Here is a 17,960-nt window from a genome sequence, read left to right on the forward strand (position 1 = left end):
GTGAAAACACTTGTTTGCATCACACTAGTCACAAGACCAACAACTGGATGTTGCCACTGGCATAAAACACAAAGAAGAAGAAGACAGGAAGTAGTTGGAGGAACATGTTTTTTAAAGACTTACCATGTGAACAAACGTATTCGCATGTTATTTTAACACATGAACAGAAACACAGCAACTGTGTTTTTTCAACATTAATGACAGTTTTGCACACATTTATAAAACACAACTACTAAGTCCTCCTCTAAACTAAAAAAAAACAAAAAAAAAAACAAATAAGCCAAGGCCGAAAGTCTTGGAGTGGCTTTGTTAAAGTCTGAACCTCAATCAGCATGAAATACTGTGACATAACCTTAAACCGCATTTTAAGCTTCAAAATACATGAACCAAGTGAACCAAAACTACTGCACTACAATGTAAAGCTTTTGTTTGTCTAAACCTCATATTTTCTTCTGATTTTTACTGTACAATATCCCTGAGAAATAAACCAATACATCATAATTAAATTAATATGGGACAGAAAAAAGCAGAAAACATAAATCTTTATTATTCCATATATGCATGCGCATATTCATTTTAGGTTGCATCTTACTTCCAGCACACAAATTTGATTTACAGCACACTTACATTCTCCTAACTACCTTACGAAGAGTCAGCGTTCTTTTTGGAGGTGGATGTGAAAATGAACAAAAATCAGAGAGCATACTTGCCATGTCAGTTTTTTAAAATGCAAACTCTCTTCTTTTCTGCACATCCTGTCCTCTAAATGGCTGGAATCTGACCTTCTTTTATTTTTTTTTTATTTCTAAAATCTCCTCCGATCCTCCAGTTCCTCTTTTGTTTTTTGCAGAGTTTAGCTGCCAAGCGATGTTTGGCTGCAGGTCCTCTTACTGCCTGAGACTGTATTTGTTGCTTGGCAACATTAACTTAGGGATGATTTCAACACAAAGCAACTGTTAAGGCTTCAGTGATTTAATGACACAACTCTTTTTCTTGGCTTTGCAGCAAGCTGTCAACTCTCAGCATGACATCCTGCTACCTGCAGGGTCTCATCTCATACTCTTATTGTCTCTCTGGGAATCAATGGTGTGTGGCTGTGTGTGTGTAGCTGAGTTAAAGATCCTTTTCTTTTCCTAAGCTGCATGTGAATCGAGTTGTAATGATAATTCGCCCCAACAATTATGATACAGGTGCCCAGATTCTGAATATCCTGCTGTTTTTTAAATGGAAAACTTTTTATTAATTACTAGAAATTTGCGTTCTCCTGAGTCTAACTGGATGGGATGGAGTTAAATTAAAATTATTTGTTTTTAAGTTGAATTAATCTGGTTTTTCTCTCTTGTACCTTAAAAAAATGCATTATCTTAACAGGAAAAAATCAGTACTGAGCTCAGCTGAACTAGTGTGATATTATGTAGGGTTGTACAATTTAATAATGTTGCTGAACTCTGATCCAGAACTGCACAGCATTCTGGAAGATGTAGGCAGAGGAAAGGCTTAGAGCTAGCTAAGTAAGGCTGGTGGAATTTCTTTGGTTACCTAGCAACTCACTTATTCTTTGGTTACCTAGCAACTCACTTATTCTTTGGTTACCTAGCAACAACCTGTTGACTTGCGCAGCAGCAGTTTAAGGTTCTGCCACCAATCCTCAAAACTGCTAAAAAATAAACAACAGCCTGGAAAGAAAACAGGAAAGGTCACATTACCAGTTAGGTAGTATTTCAGATATGTAAGAAAAAAACAAAAAAAAAACTAATCAATAGTTATTGATTAGTTATTTAATTTAATGATCAATTTCCCTTTGGGATCAATAAAGTATTTTTGAATTTAAATATGAAGTTTGTATTGTGATAATTTTTTTCAACCAAGTCTGATATTAGGCCATAACCAAATCAAAGGTCACCCTGGACAGGTCGCCAGTTTGTCACAGGGCAACACAGAGACAGACAGGACAAAGAACCTGCACACACACACTCCTAAGGAGAATCTATACTGACCAGTTTACCTAACAGTCGTGTTTTTGGACTGTGGGAGGTACCAGGAGAGAACCCACCATGCACAGGGAGAACATGCAAACTCCATGCAGACAGAACCTGGGCCGGGAATCAAACCCAGAACCTTCTTTCTGCAAGGCAACAGGGCTAAAATAACATAAAAAAGCAAACAGAAACATAACATTTAAAATGCTGAAAATCTGTATATCTAAAGTGAGTTTGGCTGATTTTACAGAAAAATCTGCCAAACGGCTTTAACGCATGCAAATCTGGAGTCATAGATGTAACCCAGAGTGATCCAAATTGACACATTTCCAGGATGTGAAACTCATGACATGGCGCATTAAAGCTATACATTATGATTTTTTCCTATTTATAGCCTTAGAGAAAATCTGAGCAAAACGGTACGCTTTTCAGATACAAAAGGATATAACATATGGAGGAAGTTGCAGTTTGTTGCCTGAAATAGCTATACTCTCCAGAAATGCACAGCCTTCAGCTCAGCTCCCTCTAAACCTAATCTGCCTAAAATAGGTGGGAAAAATCAGCTGAATCCAAACAGACAGAAATAGGATTTGTGGGCAAAACTTGGCCCTTATAAAGGGATTCAGCTCAACAATGTGTTACAAATTGAGTAAAGTGAGAAATATTTTGCAGCATGTTCTCTGTTTCTTTTTAAAAGGCTTCTGAAAACCTTTCAAGCAAATCTGAATTACTGAAAATCCTCTTCAAATGCTTTAAAATAACTTTTATTTATCCCAAAAAGGGCAATTTAGTTTGCAGCTCTCTGGTCAGCACAACAAAAAAGAAAATACAAACATTCTTATGCAGCGATTTGTTACTGATTTGTTGACTGAATGTGATTTAAGGGCAATAATTCACCTGTCAGGCGATGATATAAACAAATAAAGCAACTACTTGAGTTCTGGCACAAAACTTTATTCTGGCTCTGGTGTAGCATCTAATTAAACATGGAAATTTCCTTCCATTTAAAACTGGTCCTATAGAAACCATCACCGGATTGAACATCACAGAGAGTCAGGCAAACGTGGTCAAAGTGAATTTACATTTTTTAACAGTCAGCTTGTCAGATTGGAGGCAATAATATAAAAGAATAATCTGAAAAAGTTACAGTTAATATAATAAAAGAATAGTGCAATACAAATACAGTCCCATCAACTTTTCTTCATTTTATTAGATTTTGTCCAGAAATGTTTGTGTATTTATTAGATTCTTTGTCTTTTAGCATCATAAAATCTTTTACAGTTGACTGTTAGTTTCTGATAATGTGTCACATAAAATATTAATAATATGCACTGAAATTAGGTTGCAGTGTGACCAAATGTGAAAACTTTCAAGACAAATGAATACTCTTCCATAATGAAACGTTATAAAGTTCTTATCTATTTTGCTTAAAACTTGTATTTAAAGAAGAACAATAAATGACAGTAATTTCACATACAATATTCTTAGAAAAAGTTAATCAGTCATCTGTTTTATAGTGCAAGTATTATAGAAGATATACTTTTGGTGTCACAAATGTCATAACATAAACACAGATTACAAAAATTTGATTATAAAAATACAGGGAAGAGTTGATAAAAAGCAGATTTTAAGCATAGAAATTGCCAACTTTGGTATTTTTGCTAAATATTTCTTTTATTTCAGTATTAATGAAAGAGACACATAAAACAACAACACATTCCATTGTTTTGCATAAATACATACTGGTACGTTACATGTCCATCTTAGCTAGCAGATAACAGCTACATAAGCTAAACTAATTTTGCTAATTCAGCTGACAGTATTACAGTAAATATCGCTGATATTTATCTTAGTATTACACAGAGATGCATTACTCAAAAATGGTAATGCAGTAATCGTATTGTACTTATACTGCTTATAAGTTAGGAACGAGGTGAGATCCAGTCCTAAGCATGTGGTTTTATTGTTGTCATGGCAACTCCATAGAAACGGCCTGCCAAGATGGCTGTCAGTTATAAGGTTCAAGGAAATGTGATGTCACATAAGAACTATGTATTAGTAAATACATACAAATACATGCAATTATGTGTATTTATAATTTTTATTAGTATAAATTATGTATTTATAAATACATACAATCATATCAAACCACATTGAAAAGATAATAAGTTGAAACTGATCTTTTACAAGCCTCGCTGCTGGAGCAAACCAGAACAAACCTCTACAATAATGAACCATTTTGGATTAATCTGAAGGACATTTCAACCCTGGAAGTGATTATGTTCAAGTTAATCTGATAAACGTCCAAGTGAAGAGACATGTAGCAAGCCCTGGAGACAGAGAGAGAAAGATGACTTGCAGTGACAGGCTGGCCAGCTTCCTGTTTACTCGCAGACTGTGGTCAAACTCAGTCAATCTGGGAGAATCCCAGTGCTGCCATCTGGGCCTGACTGGAGCTTCAACCAGGCACATCCAACTGGCACAGAGAAGGATAATGTGTCACTGTTACAGTAGAAGGAGGCAGAGCTGCAGAGTCAGGGGTTAGCTTAACACGTAGCAAGAGCTTTAAAACTGCAGATTTACATTTCAAATTTTACCAAAATAAATCCATACAAATCACTTTTCCCTGAGCGCTTTCTGCGTTTATCAATTATTATAGTACTAAATGATTACCATTTGGTTGTGTTCAGTGTTTTCTACTGCAGTAGCCCTTTATTAGTCACATTTACTGCCCGAATGTAAGGTGCACTTTTTATTTTCTTTATTTTTCAGAAAAAAAACAATTAAAACATAACTACTGCCTTCTGATGTGATTGTCTTAGGCTTTATACCTACATTAAGTAGTATTATGTAGTAGTGTTTTTACATAAACACGAACGATAATACATTATTTATTGCTGTTCTCTTTTTTTCCCCTTTTTCTATATGAAATACGTTTTTATTTTCCACAATATTATAGACCTTGAAGTTTATCAAAAATTGGTTTATTTATTCTTCAAATTCATTTTTAGTCAAAAACTTATGTCTCCCAACATTTATTGGTATACAAGTTATGTTATTAATCAATCAATCAATCAATCAATCAATCAATCAATCAATCAATCAATCAATCAATCAAAGTTTATTTGTATAGCAGTTCTTTAGTGCTTTACATCATAAAAACAAAAATAAACCATAAAAACAACATACACTCACAAATTGAGAAACCAGTAAGGAACATCACATTTTGTTCTGGCAGTTGGTGGTTACCGTAGCAACCGGTTACTGTCAGCTCCGCCCCCTTTTCCGTAACTCTGGATCTGCTCCGTGTTTTCTCCGCAAGTACTATATTTTAACATGTATTTTAGACTATTTTGGCAACATGCAGGGTTTATTGTGTAGTTTTCCATGTTTTGTATATATTTCTAACTGTTATAAATAATGTGCATTTTAGCACATTATTTATAACAGCTAACAGCTGCTGTTAGCTGTTTGTTGGGAACCATTGCTCTGTAGTTTTAGGGTTATTTACTGTATTTCATTTAATGTATGTATAAGTAGATTTTCTCTCTTGTTTGAATAAATACAGAGAAAATGAGTTTGTCTTTTGTGTCTTTTTGGACTTGAAGGGTTATAGAGCCTTTATTTGTTTAAGGAAACAAATAAACACTATAATGACTTATAACTGGAAAAAAATAAGGATTAATCTTTAATATATTTCTGAATTTCTAAGATCTTATTGGATACGCTGATATGTGGAAACTATAAACTGGAGCGGTGCTGCGGGGATCTTGTATTGTGCTTTAACAGGGACAAAATTAAGATAACAGAACCACCTGGAGGCTATGCTTTAGTGAAAACTGGCTATTGAGCAAACCATTGGTGTGCCAGTACCCGACTGGCAGCTCCACCAGTTGCAGCAGCCCACACAACTTAACTGAAAAGCCTGTTTCCTTATAGTTTAACCAGCCGCCCCTGAATCTGGAGTGCACCCATATTCAACTGTTTATTTTTTACATCCATTTTTAACGCTGAAAGCTTGACAATATATAATTACACATAATTTAAAACCATTTTTAAGGGTTTTAAAATCTTTTGAGACTGCTATTACATAGGGAAAATTTTAGTATTTGGTACAAGAAAATAATGTATTTTCTTGGGATTGTCACTGACAATAAAACACAAAATAGTGCATCTATAAAGAAGAATGACATGTAATTAAAAAGTTTCTACAATTGACAAAATTAAAAGTGTGGCATTCAACCTCTTTTAACTGAAATAGGGCTGAAATGATTATGGATGAATCTGTGATGAATCGATTACTGAAATAATCATCAACTAATTTAGTTTTCAATTAAATTAAGTATACACACTCACAAAAGGATTATTCACTGAACAATAAACAAGATATTCATGGGAGTAATTTGTAATTTGCATTTAATTAAGAAAAAAGCTGAATTTTAACTTTAATCTCAGATCAAAAGTCAGAATTTTGAGAAAAAAGTTGGATTTTCTTTTCAGAGGCTCTAATCTTTTTTTTTTTTTTTTTTTACTTTACTTCAAACAAATAGCATTAACATATATAATGGATCTTCAGTGGCAAATATCACAATATTATAATAAAAATAAAGAATAACCACAGACATTGACAATGTTGATGTTAGGGTCTTACAATCTTCAAAGTAGAATAAATAAAGTAAAAACAAAAGTTGAATAAACATAAACTGGTCAAATAAAACAATGTGTACATTTTCACCTGTACTATTTTCTTAACAAAACGTGTCAAAAATACATTCAAATACATATAATAAATGGTCTGTTACAGCAAAAGAAAAACAAAATAAAAAATATAACAGAGGCTCTGCAACATATGCGGCAGGTTTAAATCTGCCATAATCTCATCAGTTAAAAACAAACAAATAAAAATGGTAAGCTTCTCAAACAAAAACAAAAAACATGGCAACTGCCTTTTGATTGAACTTCGACTCATAATTGTTATACCTGCCCGTATTGTGACCGGCTACTTCCTCTCTTTCTGTTCTTTTGTCTCACGTAAAGTCAAAACCAGCGAACAATTAAAGAGCACAAACTTGTGCGCAAGCGCAAAACGCACGTACTCGCGAGTCCTGGTTCCGTCTTCAGCCATCTCTTCGCAATGCCTCGCTCTCTTCTCCCTCTCCTCTCTGCACGGAGGACAGATGGGAGGAGACGCTTCTGCTGAACGTGTTGGGTCTGTTTTTTATTCCTGCAGCGGAGAAAACGCCTCTGCTCTCCGGTCGGTCACGGGTCCGATCATTCACATCCTCACGCCGCAGGTCTCTCTCTTTCTGCGGGGTGTGCCCGCATCTTTCTTCTTGCTCTTCCTCTCTTTTGGACCGAGGACATCTAGTAACTAACTGGAGGCACCGCGCTGTCTTTGTGTGAAAGCTGCTGAAGTGGATTTAAATCTTCCTAAAAATGAGCGTGGGACCAGATGCGCTCGTCTCATCCGTTCTCTGGCCGCTGCTTGCGCGGGTACCTGTCCCGGTTTTGGACCGGTTCGACTGATCCGCGTTCGATGCTGCAGAATCCACAGGGACCAGTAAATAAAGAGATTTTCCCAAGAACCGGATTCACCAGCAGCATCCTGCCAGATGGATAACTACTCCGCGTTACCACGTAAGGCACCAACAGAGTGACACAAACCTGCTGCAGTATTTCTCATTCAGCCTGTTAGCGCTGGGGATCCCTGAATGGATCATCTGATTAGTGAGACAGATTATCATTTCCCCAATGTCTCATCGCGATTGTAGTTAAAAAAATATTATACCACAAGTTTAATTCTGGATTTGAATCCATTAGAAAATATTAGGAAGGAATAGAAGACATGTTTTTTAATTTGGGTCATAAAATACAATGTAATAGTGAAGGTGAAAAATTGGTAAAATAAATGAGCATTTTTAGTAAATTAGCTCAATAAAATAGCCTAAAAGTGATACTTTTTCTTCATTATATGTTCATATTTTAAATATCTATCTATCTATCTATCTATCTATCTATCTATCTATCTATCTATCTATCTATCTATCTATCTATCTATCTATCTATCTATCTATCTATCATATGATGCAGTGTTGTATACTTTGAGATGTAACTGTTCTGCCATCATGGAATCATCGTTTCAAACATTATGTCTCTTTCTCTCTGTGTGTGTCACACACACACACAGACACACACACACACACACACACATACTTGTATTAGGTGAAACGTGAGGACCATTTTTAGCGAGTGACTAGGTGGTTACGCGTGGGGACTCAACTTTCTAAATGAGCTAAAGACTCCATTTTAGGTTTGGATTTTTTTTAGGGACATTGGAACATGAAATATCATCTTTAACATAAAAATTTATAAAGTTTAGAAAATCAAAAATCTGTCAGGTTTTGGGTGCACGTGGGGACTTGTCCTTCACCAACTACCACCAGGTGGCACTGTGTAATTTTTGTGAACACAGTTTGTTAAATATGAGCAATCCTAGTTGTTTTAAGTCAATAAACTGCATTATATTAGATTTGTTTTTGTTTAATGATATTTTAAGTTCCTGGTAACCTGCTTAAAGCCAACCATCAATATTGGACTGCATTTTCAGGTTGTATGTGAACCATTTTATTACACAATTTCCAGATATACGTAGTACAATTCAACATGGATATACATATATGAAATGGATTCATTGATTTGCATCCATAAACATTAACATACAAACTTCCTCTTCTATGAAAGTATGCATACATACTTGGATTACAAAACTTGACTACAGCTGTCTCAGAACTTCAAAACTGGCAGAAACTCCAAACAGATCCGGGGTGGTAATGGCACTAACAAATGATCAGGTTCTTTAACAGTACCAAAAAAGTCAACGCTTACCTTCTTTTGAAAGTCTCTCGTTTTAACGCATCTATGCGATTTTTCACATAGAATTTAACCCCTTGCCATGTCCTGTCCTTGAGGGCCACTGGCGAGGTTTCAATGCACTTCATACAGTCATGGCCAAAAGTTTTGAGAATGATTCAAATGTTAATTTTTACAAAGTCTACTGCTTCAGTTTTTATAATGGCAATTTGCATGTACTCCAGAATGTTATAAAGAGTGATCAGCTTAACAGCAATATTTGATTTTGGGTCCATGGCCTGGAAACTCCCCAGATCTTAATCCCATTGAAAACTTGTGGTCAATCATCAAGAGACGGGTGGACAAACAAAAACCTAGCAATTCTGACAAAATGCAAGCATTGATTGTGCAAGAATGGACTGCTATCAGTCAGAATTTAGTCCAGAAGTTGATTGAGAGCATGCCAGGGAGAATTGCAGAGGTTCTGAAGAAGAGGGGTCAACACTGCAAATACTGACTTGCTGCATTAACTCATTCTGTCAGTAAAAGCTTTTGTTACTCATAATATGATTGCAATTGTATTTCTGTATGTGATGAAAACATCTGACACATGAAATCCAGAGGGCAGCAGTTCATGTGAAAATATAATATTTGTGTCATTCTCAAAACTTTTGGCCATGACTGTACACTGGGCTTTCTCAGGAACCTTTCCAGATTCAATACAGTCCATGAGCGTTTTCTCCACCGCCTGAATTTCTTCTTGGCTCCACTTGAGTCTCTTCTTTTGTGGTGGGCCTGAAAAATAATTAGGGGCACATAAGTGTTCTTCAATGAAAAAAGGTTTCAGTCTGTGTGACAGGGCAAGTTATAAAGCTATCACAAAAACATTTTTTAATCACAGCTGTAGTAAAGTATTTAATATTAAAGGGTCAGTTGTCAGCTGTAATAGTTGCCACTGATGAAGCTGACAACTAGTAATGAGTGAAAACATTAATCTCACCAGTCCTTAAAAAAGCATCAGCAGGTACCCTGCCAGCATGCCTAGGTGGGCCCCATGTGGGGGAAAGGAGGGCTGATATATGGGTCCCATATGGGTTTGTCTGCGGGTTCCACAATGGACCCACATGGGTTTGCCCATGTAGGGCCCATGTAGGGCCACAGCCCACATGGGCCCTACATGCCCTATATGGTGGGGGCCCACATGGGTTTGCCCATGTATGGCCCATGTGGGCTGTGGCCCTACATGGGCCCTACATGGGCAAACCCATGCCGGGCCATTGTGGAAACCGCGGACAAACCCACATGGTCTGCCCTCCTTTTCCCCACATGGGGCCCACCTAGGCATGCTGGCAGAGATGTGAATTATGGCATAAAAACAGAATCCGACGCTGAACAGTGAAAAATGAACACATGATGTGAAACATGATGATTAGGCAGCGCAGCAGGTGATGAGTGAAGATTACTGAGCATCAATAAATGATAAAATAAATCTAGAAACAGAAAAGAAACTAAAGTGGACATAGCAATAAACCAAGAGAGGACAATACTAATCAAAGGAAACTAAATGGAAATTAATGAAGAACAAAATGCAAGAATAAACTAAGAAACTAAAGTAAATACAGAGGAATAAACTGGTATGGCAAGACCTTTCGATCAATAATTAATACATAGGATGTATGGCAAGAATAAACACACTATTTCCAGATAAAAGGTAAAATAATATTGTTGAAGTGCCATGGGTTTGCTGAGACCATATCTAATATTGAGAATAAATATATCTTACAGACCATAACAGTAAATAACTTATCACTTATTTATGTTTTTAATTATATTTGATATATTTATTTCTTCAATATTATTTTCATGTCAGTGTTAATGTCATGGTGGTGTTCAGTGACTCCATGACACTTTCAGTTTGACTCATTAGGATTTGATGAAGAACCAGATTTGTTCTTTGTAATTTCTGTTCAGTAAAACTATTAATCTATAATCAATAGACAGGTCTATATAAAGAAATAATCCATATTTCTGTCTCATATTTGTGTGGCATTAAAAGGAACTTTTGTTTTTCCACTAAAAGCTCTGGTTTGCACAGTAAATGCCATTTGGGTGAAATTTTATGGATGATGCTCTGATGTCCCATTCTCCTGAAGGCAGCACAGAGCTGCACCACAAGAAACTGACAAACATTGAACAGAAGAAGAGTTATGATTAATGTAGTTACAGTTCTATCCATGTTTTAATGCTGCAGAGTTCAGTTGGTTTGCAAATAGTCCAAAGTTTAAACTGGCATGTTGTTCATCTTTTATCTCCTCATTTTGTGGAATATTTAACAACTAGAAAATGGCACAAAATAATAATATTTTTTCCACTCTGATTGGCTGCTGTTAGGCCTACCGATGTTAACCTGAATGTTCATTGCATTTTTCTTAGACGCCTGTGAAAATAATTTCTATTCCCATGACTTTTTGTTCTCTGGGAAATTATTTCTGATGATAAATACAGAAACAAGCATAAAAATCAAAACATCTACAATCATCAGTTAAAAAAAGTGTAATACTATGATATTTATAGATAAACTTACAATCAGTTCTTGTGAGCTCAGGCACGCTCGTGTCCCGTACTTCAGCTGGTGTTGGACCAAGGATGACGGTATCGTCGCTCTCATCGGATGACTGTTTCAACTCCTAAAAATTGACAAGTTAACAGTAAAATGCCTAAATTAGCTGTTACAACTTAATACAGAGCTACAGAGTCAACTTCAACTTCATGAAGGTATTTAGAAATCCCAAATATGTCACATATTAACAGCATCAAAAGTGTACAGGCTCCATCAGATTACACTGGAGATTCTGCATTTCATGGTGCATAATATGAAAACACAGCACTTAACAGAGGGGGTGGGAGGACAAATAAAGCAAAAGCCTTACTTATATATTTAATACTAACCATGAAGTGATCCACCCGGATCTGTCACAAATACACCAAAAGCTAATATTCTGCTGTGTCCAAATTTGACAGTTAAAAATCAGACACCCACACAGGAGTTAGGTACTGACCGCAGCAAATTACATTTGGACTATGATATCCATTTTCACCTAATCTGACCTATTAACTGTAGGTTAAATGACACAAACTATGCACATTGATTTTATACTTCAACATGCAGGGTTTCCCCCAGAAAACTTGCTAAACCCGGTGGTCGGGTGCCCAGGCGGTCCACCGTGTTTTTTGTATTAAAAGATGTTAAGTTGACAATAAAAGTAAAAATATCACTGGGTAATTATGTTATGGGAAAACATCATCATTGAACTGCTATATAAACCCACAACTAGTCTTAAAAACAACTAATCAAAAAATACAATTAAAATGAATATCAATTCTGTCCACTTCTGTTAAATCCAAATTAAGTCAGCAGCTCCATTGGGCCCCCAGAGCTTCAGAGGCCCCATAAATGCTAATATTTTAACACAGACCACCATTTGTTTATTGAGATTATCATTGCTGCTAAATTTGACATAATGGTTTCAGCATACATAAATTAAAAGGCTTTAAATTATTTGACATTTATATGCAAGACAGTGGTTCTTAACCTTTTTTGAGGTACCAAACCCACCAGTTTCATATGCGCATTCACTGAACCCTCCTGCAGTGATAAATAAAATATGATTTCCCCAACTAGAAGAACAACTAAAGGAACAACTAGACTGTTACTAAATAAAATTAGCAAAGCTATAAGAAGTCAATAACAGATGAATGTATAAAGGAAAGCAGTTGAACTGGGTCCTACCAAAACATCTCCCGCTGTCAGAGATGACAAATGTGAGAGTGAGACATATTATCTATCTATTAGAGGTGTGCCGATCGATCGGCCATCGATCATAATCGGCCGATTTCCGTGAAAAAGTGTATGATCGGTGATCGCCGATCACGGTATTGGCACATCTCTATCTAGATTCATACTTAGATACTGGCATATGCTGCCACCCCTGAAAAAATCCCTGCCCTCCTCTTGTCACCCCATAAATATTTTGCTAGATCTGCCCCTGCACACCTCCCTTCTCTTACCTGTGCGGTTATGCACAGGTTACATTAATTTAGCTGAAACAGTTATGCAAAAACAATTTAAAAGTGGGAAAAACACTGTGGGCTAATGCATCTTTCCCTGAGATAATTCACCTTTTAAACTGGAACAGCCGTCACTCCCATCACTGGATCTGCATCTCTGGTTGGGATTTTCCTGGAAAACCCCCCCCCCAAACATTCAATGATTATAAATGTGTCAAAGCCCTGAAATTCATTTTAACAAAGCAGATTCACTCTCTTCCCCTCAACTAAAGTTATGATGCTGAAGTTAGTTTCTAATTCACAGCTCTTCCCCAAATATCCCAACCTTTATTATTCTAAAGAGAATGTAGTCTGGTGTAATGTGCCCTGAAGGCCCCCCTCCCAGCAGAATCAACCTTTACCCACAAGGTATCCATTTACTTCAGCCTCATGTTTTAGATCCTCATGTCTATCGTCTCTCCATTCAAAACACATGCAAAAAAGCAAAAACCCTCTTCAATCACACAAGCAGGGTGACTGAAAATAGTGCATATTTCATTATTTCTGCTTTATGAGGTTTGCAATTTGCTAACTTAGCTTTTTATATTTTGCATTTGAGTCTTTTTTTTGAGCAGTCATATTTTAATATATTTTTTAGGTTATCACTTTTATTTTTATTTTTCTTGTAAGACTGCACATCAATAAATAAAATATAAAACATGCATGTTTCTTATTAGCTGTACTAGGCTAATGTAAGCTAGCCATCCAAGTGAAGCACAATTGAAACAGTTTTTACAGATCAACACGTTTAAACAGCATTTAAAAGTATATCTGACCGAGTGATATAATGGATAAAAACTAGGAGTCCATTAAGATAACTATAATCTTACCATTTTTTTAGATCAATCCTCGTCATACGTCGCTCCTCATTCCTCGGATGTGTTAGCATGAATCCCCTCCTTCGGTGTGCAGTAGTCAAAAAGGAGCGCTTGATTTTTCCTCCGGCACACGCCGGAGTTTCTGCTTGGTTGCAAAAAGCATTGAGCTGAGGTTGACGGCCCAGCCCTGTGTTAATAACTAATGACACCTTAACTTTGGCGTCACAACTTTCCCGCGCCATCAATTAAGTTTTAAAACTATGAAATTAATAAGTTACATTTTATTATCTCCCACAGTAATGCTTCAGGAGACAAAATTATTCTTTGTAATGGAAATTTTGTAGGTTCAACACCAGTCAATTCTGCAAAGTTTGAGAGCAAGTTATGGAGGAATGTTGAGGGGGGATGGGCATGGGTGAGGTGGGGACGTCAAATCTCAGGAAGTGTGTGAGATGGCAGCCATTATAGAGAGACTGGGGATAGAGGCTATAGCATATCAGAAAAACAAGATGTGGAAAAATAAATATATAAATTAGGAAAGTTGAAAGAAAGTGACTGAAGAAATGTGAGCCAGTCAACCTGTTTGATTAGCATACTGATTTTGTTATTTTCCCACCGTTCTTTATCTTCAACCAAGCATGTTGAGGGGGATGGGCATGGGTGAGGTGGGGACGTCAAATCTCAGGAAGTGTGTGAGATGGCAGCCATTACAGAGAGACTGGGGATAGAGGCTATAGCATATCAGAAAAACAGGATGTGGAAAAATAAATATATAAATTAGGAAAGTTGAAAGAAAGTGAAGAAATGTGAGGTGGTCAACCTGTTTGATTAGCATACTGATTGTTTTTATTCTCCAACCATTCTTTATCTTCAACCAAGCATGTTGAGGGGGGATGGGCATGGGTGAGATGGGGACGTCAAATCTCAGGAAGTGTGTGAGATGGCAGCCATTACAGAGAAACTGGGTAGATGGCTATAGTACATAAGAAAAACTATATGAGGAAATGTGAGCCAGTCAACCTGCTTGAGTTGCATGCGGATTCTTTATTTCTCTTCTCCCACCATTCTTTATTGTCAACCAAGCATTTTCCTTAAAAAGTTCAAACATGCTATACTTTATAGTTCAGCATGTTTCCCTCCAGGCCATGGAGGGAATGTTGAGGGGGGATGGGCATGGGTGAGGTGGGGACGTCAAATTTCAGGATGTGTGTGAGATGGCAGCCATTACAGAGAAATTGGGTGGAGGCCTATTGTAGATAAGGAAAACTATATGTGGATGAATATGTGGATAAGATTACTATTATACTATTATATTATTATACTACTATATATTACTATTATTATACTACATGTGGATAAATATGTGGATAAGATTTTTATTTCTGTTAAATTTTGTATGGGCAAGTCACTTAAAATGATGGACAACACTGCTCTTTGTTTTATGCTTTACATAAAACAAAGAGCAAATAAAGGATTGTGTTCAGCAGAAAGCTTCTGCACTTAATGCACCTAATACCGTCATTTCTACTAAGCAGGCCTAAACATGACCTGTTTGACTTGACTAATGAACATGGAGTGAAATACTTTCTCTTTAGGAATTATTCAATTAGTTTTAATTCAATTTCCAGACATAGAACTGCTATGTTTACCATTTTATTAAGATTCCTGTTTCTTTCAGTCATACCATTCCCCTAGCACACAATGGGATAGAACAGTACCCCATTCCTAGAACTGTTTGATAGAACGTCAGACTTGTCGCATGAAGAATCAGAATCACTTTTATTGCTATTGCTAGTATACAGGGTCATGTGTTAGGAAATTGCTTTGATATATTGATGCAAAATATGACTAAAAAGTAAAAATATGTATGCATGTGCAGAATAGCAGGTAGATAAAGTGGCAGTGTTATGCAACATTCAATTATCTATTGTTAACAGTCTAATGGCTGAGGTAAAGAAGCTGTTCTTGAGAAGTGTTAGTCGCAATCCAACCTGCACGACCTACATCCCTGAAGTACAGGTCATGTAAATGTTGGAGGTTGCACCCAATCACCTTTTCATCAGTATGCATGATGTGTTGTAATCTAGGTTTGTCCTTGGTTGTGGTTCCATTGTACCCAGTGACAGAGGTGGTGAGGACGGACTTGATGATGTCTGTGTTAAACTGCACCAACACTCAATTGGCAGTTTGAGTTCTCTCAGCTGCCATAGCTAGAACAACTTGTTCTGGGCCTTTATGATAAAGGAGCTGATGGTTGGCTCCCACTTGAAGTCCTGGATGATGGTAATGTCCAGGAAGCAGAATGAGTCCAAATTGGAGATAGAAAGGACTCTGAGAGGGGATGATGGGTCTGTGACTTTCCTAAGTCTATCATTAACTCCACTGTCTTCTGGGTATTGAGCTTGAAGTAGCTGCACCAAGCCACCACCTCTAGTGTGACCCTTTTTTATTTTAGTTTCCAACTCCTTTATCCATGGAGGGTATTCTCTCTGTGTTATGGCCACTCTTCCATCACAAAGGTCCAGAAAACAAAAATGCCAGAGTAGTCCTTCAGGAGAAGGTTTTTGACTCACTCAAAAACAATAAAAAGCACTCACGGAGACTTTTCCTGTGTCAAAGGAGTTTCTTTTACTTATAAAAATAACAAAAAATAATCTCCGAGTTGACTTCAAATAAAACGTTAATTTGCGGTACAAAAACTGTTTCACTCCTCACTCCTTCACCCAACAATCAGATCAGCCCCAACAGCTGCTTCTGCCTGTTAATCACTGCAGGAGGAGGGTCTAAGCAAAACAAATAAATACATACATACATAAATAAATAAATATACAACAATAGAGGTACAATACAACTGGAGGTGGGGCACAATGGCGAGCGCCTGGTGGCCGGGCTTTTACCCACGGAGCCCGGCCGGGCTCAGCCCGAAGAGGAGACGTGGGTCCCCCTTCCAATGGGCTCACCACCTGTCGGAGGGGCCAAAGGGGTCGGGTACAATGTGTAATGGGCGGCGGCCGAAGGAGGGGACCCTGGCGGTCTGATCCTCGGCTGCAGAAGCTGGCTCTTGGGACATGGAACGTCACCTCTCTGGTGGGGAAGGAACAGGCGCCAGTGTGCGAGGCTGAGAGGTTCTGGGTAGAACCTCTCAGCTTGAAATAGCTGAGAGGTTACTCTCAGCTACTTCAATCTGAGGTTACTTCAAGCTGAGAAATAGTCGGCTAGAAATAGTCGGCCTCGCCTCGACGCATGGCTCTGGTTCTGGAATCAGTGTCCTTGAGAGGGGCTGGACGTACTTCCACTCTGGAGTTGCCCACGGTGAGAGGCGCCGGGCAGGAGTGGGCATACTTGTTCACCGGGTTTACCCCGGTGAACGAAAGGGTAGCCTCCTTCCGCCTATGGGTGGGGGTAAGGGTTCTGACTGTTGTATGTGCTTATGGGCCGAACAACAGTTCAGATTACCCACCCCTCTTGGAGTCCTTAGAGGGGGTACTGACCTGGAGGGGCGTGGTTGGGAGGAACGGCCCCCCCAATCTGAACTTGAGTGGTGTTCTGTTATTGGACTTCTGTGCTCATCACGGATTGTCCATCATGAACACCATGATGGACATAAGGGTGTCCATATGTGCACTTGGCACCAGGACACCCTAGGCCGCAGGTTGGATGATCGATTTTGTCGTCGTTTCATCGGATCTGCGGCCGTATGTCTTGGACACTCGGGTGAAGAGAGGTGCGGAGCTGTCCACTGACCACTACCTGGTGGTGAGTTGGCTCCGGTGGTGGGGGAGGAAGCCGGTCAGATCTGGCAGGCCCAAACGTATAGTGAGGGTCTGCTGGGAACGTCTGGCGGAGTCCCCTGTGAGACGGAGCTTTAACTCTCATCTCTGGCAGAACTTCGAACACGTTCCGGGGGAGGTAGGGGACATTGAGTCTGAGTGGACCATGTTCCGTGCCTCAATTGCCGAGGCGGCTTATCGGAGCTGTGGCCGCAAAGGTTGTTGGTGCCTGTCGCAGCGGCAACCCTCGAACCCGTTGGTGGACGCCTTCGGTGAGCGATGCTGTCAAGGAGTCCTATCGGGCCTTTTTGGCCTGTGGGACTCCAGAAGCAGCTGATGGGTACTGGCGGGTGAAGCGGCATGTGGCTCAGGTGGTCGCTGAGGCAAAAACTTGGGCATGGGAGGAGTTTGGAGAGGCCATGGAGAAAGACTTCCGT

At 38.3% G+C, this 17,960-nt stretch overlaps 1 long non-coding RNA gene across 1 annotated transcript; it reads right to left on the minus strand.

Annotated features, from left to right (window-relative positions):
* Nucleotides 1-8,579: 8,579 nt before the first annotated feature.
* LOC148159907 (uncharacterized) lies at nucleotides 8,580-17,935 on the minus strand. Its single transcript, XR_015762646.1, has 3 exons — nucleotides 13,008-17,935; nucleotides 11,413-11,515; nucleotides 8,580-9,623 (listed from the first exon to the last, which is right to left on the minus strand). It is a non-coding gene; the product is annotated as an uncharacterized LOC148159907 (long non-coding RNA).
* Nucleotides 17,936-17,960: the final 25 nt, after the last annotated feature.

Source organism: Poecilia mexicana, unplaced genomic scaffold (assembly GCF_051168715.1).
Source record: "Poecilia mexicana isolate PSO_F unplaced genomic scaffold, ASM5116871v1 scaffold_4, whole genome shotgun sequence".
Taxonomy (NCBI): domain Eukaryota; kingdom Metazoa; phylum Chordata; class Actinopteri; order Cyprinodontiformes; family Poeciliidae; genus Poecilia; species Poecilia mexicana.